The sequence below is a fragment of the Sceloporus occidentalis genome, unplaced genomic scaffold, assembly GCF_023333645.1.
Source record: "Sceloporus occidentalis isolate IW3139 unplaced genomic scaffold, rSceOcc1.0.p SCAF_132, whole genome shotgun sequence".
In the NCBI taxonomy this organism is placed as follows: Eukaryota; Metazoa; Chordata; class Lepidosauria; order Squamata; family Phrynosomatidae; genus Sceloporus; species Sceloporus occidentalis.
In genome coordinates, this window is record NW_028317112.1 from 2,022,295 (window position 1) to 2,025,484 (window position 3,190).

Below are 3,190 nucleotides of genomic sequence, written 5' to 3' on the forward strand. Positions count from 1 at the left end.
CTTTATTGCCCTCTTCTTTTTTAACCATAAAGAGGGTTTTATGGGGACTGGAGGAAACATTTACAGGCAAGCCGTGCACGTATTTCCTTATAAAACTTTATGGAACTGTTGCACAAGTTGTTATATAGATGGTGTATGTGCCAACTGATGGATGCTTCAAAGGGCATTTGTAGGATTATAGCAAAACTGGTGACACTTCTTTCAGTAGCTAGAAGATAGAAAGCCCCCCCCCCATCACAGGGTCTTAACCTAGGGCAGCGCCATCCTCATATGACATCAAATGAATCCTCTGGAGACTATGCCGATTCGGAATGGCCGTCCATAACGTCCATATAATGGGCCAGTTGAGGAGAAACCCAAGAGAACGATCTGCCCCCTGGCCTGTGGCTGTATAGATGTTTTAAATGCTACATGACATATAAAAATACTCATAAACTATACAAGGACATCTCTTACCGTTTGCAGAATAGATGCGACCCCTTTGAGAAAATGTGGTCAAGACGGTCTTATTATTCTGCCTATGGGGGGGTGTGAGGGGACTCCATCTAATGTGGGATTCAATCATTTCATAACACACACCTTTGGATGTATGTTTGTTCCCCATATGATTCATAAACAACTTCATATGTTTACTGGTTACTGCGATTGTCAACGCCATTTATATTTACTCTTATGATGTCACGGATACATTATGGAACTTCCTGTTTACTTTTCTTTTACTCATATCTTTACCTGATGTTGTCATATGTGATTTGAACAAACATATATTAGTAAAACATTAATTAAAATCCACAATTAAACATTTGCACCAGCATATATATATATATATATATATATATATATATTGTAAGAGTCCCCTGAACAATTTCTTTAAAAGTGCTTTAGTTTTTAAACTTCCCATATTCCGTTAAAGATTAAGAGAGAATCTCAAATGTGTTCAGCAAAGAGTTATTGGAACGCTCTCACCTATTTCTTGTGTGTCTACTTCTTAGTCTTCCATGTTTTGTATGTAAAATACTCTGAGCTTCTGCTAACCCTTATAAATGGCCCATAGAGCAGCGGCAGACCAGGGGGCCTGATAGTCCAAGAAAGCGATCTGTCCCCCCCCCCAAATTGGACCTGCCGCTCTAAATCATTGGGCCACTGGGTTCGCCTCAGTTTGCTTTAGTGATCCCTGGAAAAAAAGTCACGAGTGTTGCTTTTTACTTTTGTTTTAAACCCATAAATACTTTGCAATGTAATATAATTTATGATTAGGTCAGTTTTTTAGGGCGTGGAAGGGGCTTTTGGGCCACACTGGGGCTACTATATGCTTCTGCCACCGGTCCCCGTCCTGTTGCACCAGTAATAACTCTCAGATCAGTATGATGGCTGGGGACATGGCTGGGACTCGTTGATAAAGCCCCTCTTCTTCTTAAAGTGGTTCAGAAAGCATTAATTCAGCATGGTCGGTTGGGCATACCCCTCAGGTGCCGAAATGAGGACACCTGTGTGGACATCTAGCAACCTTATGCAAAAAGCCACCTAGCGGGCACTCAGCTTCAGAGCGCTGTGAGGAGGCCACATGGAAGCTGCAATGGAGGTCACAGATATCAACAACACAGACTCAACACTCAACTGATTTCAGACGTCCCCGGGCCGGTTACGGGAGTGCAGAGGATCTCGCCAACCAGCCCATGATCCTCACTGCCAGGCCAATGCCCTAAAATGGGGACATTTGGGAGTCTTGGGGAGTCATCTCTAGAATGTGTGATATAAACAGTCTGGCCATTCAACCAGAGGTCTACCGGGGGCATTTTCTGTTTAGTGGGACAAGGTAAAACTTTCCCCAACTGGCCCCTTTACAATAAGGAAGACTGTGCACAGGATGACATACTTGTGGACATTTGTATTTTTCTACCTATATTTTGTTTCGCCAGCATGATTATTGAATTTAACCCCTTCCTATGTGTGCCTAAACCAATTTAAGTTGTGTCACCTCCATCGGCTGCATGTGCAATCTACGGTTGAAACCAAACCACTGTTTAGATACATTTACTAGCGGTTGGGAGCTGGCTATTCCATTTCTGTTACTATTTGTTGTGGATTTGTGATATGATCATATTTGTCTCTAATTGCATGTAAACAGTTTCAGCCGGTTGAAAGTGGCAGCGGTTTTGTTGAATTATCAGCAGTTTTGGCTAAAACAAAGTGTTATTTCCTGCCTTCTATTGTATTGCGTGTATAAGCATGTCATAAGGAGGAATAAAGCAGAGATCATGTTATACATCCTGTCTGTGCGTCTGATTTCTCTCGAGCCGATCGATGAAGATATCTATATAATTTGAAAACCCAAGGTTTAGAAGTTCTCGGAAGTTCTCCAACACACGTGCACATTCATTCTAACATACAGTCCATCTCACACCACATACACATACATGCTCACCAACAACCCACCAACCCACACAGAATTACATGTCCATGCTCACACACACCCACACAGAATTACACATCCATGCTCACACACACCCACACAGAATTACACATCCATGCTCACACACACCCACACAGAATTACACATCCATGCTCACACACACACACACACACACAGAATTACACATCCCTGCTCACACACACATGTACATATCCATGCTCACACACATACACACAATTATACATCCATGCTCACATACATATATATACAAACACATATCCATACATCCCACCTCTGCTTACCTCTCATCGCTCTAGCAGCTTGCTCTCCGGCTGTTCACTGTGGGGTCACATGATGTAACGTTATTAGGGAAATTCAGTCCTCCTCCACAGGCCCATTGACCATCCTTACTCCAGGGAAATATTTTTTTGTAAATGTTTATAAAGGGGAGTCCAGAAGGTTTAATGGACGTCTCTTTGAGAAGGCCCCCCTCGAATGTCGTTCCGATTTAAAGTCTCCAAATTTCGTCTGAACGAACATCTGGGAAACAAAACGAAATTCATTGTCCGAGAACGTCCGAGCAGCTCTGGAGTTGTAGCTTCCTCTAAATTTGAGTACATTTAAGGTCATTTTTCAATACAGGTTAAAGAATTCACACTAAAGGAGTTTATTGCCCATTGTTGGGGTTGTATGGGATACAAACTCTCTCTCTCTCTCTCTCTCTCTTTGAGAGTTTGCAAGGATAGTTTGTGTTTTTTTTAGATTAAAGTACTAACA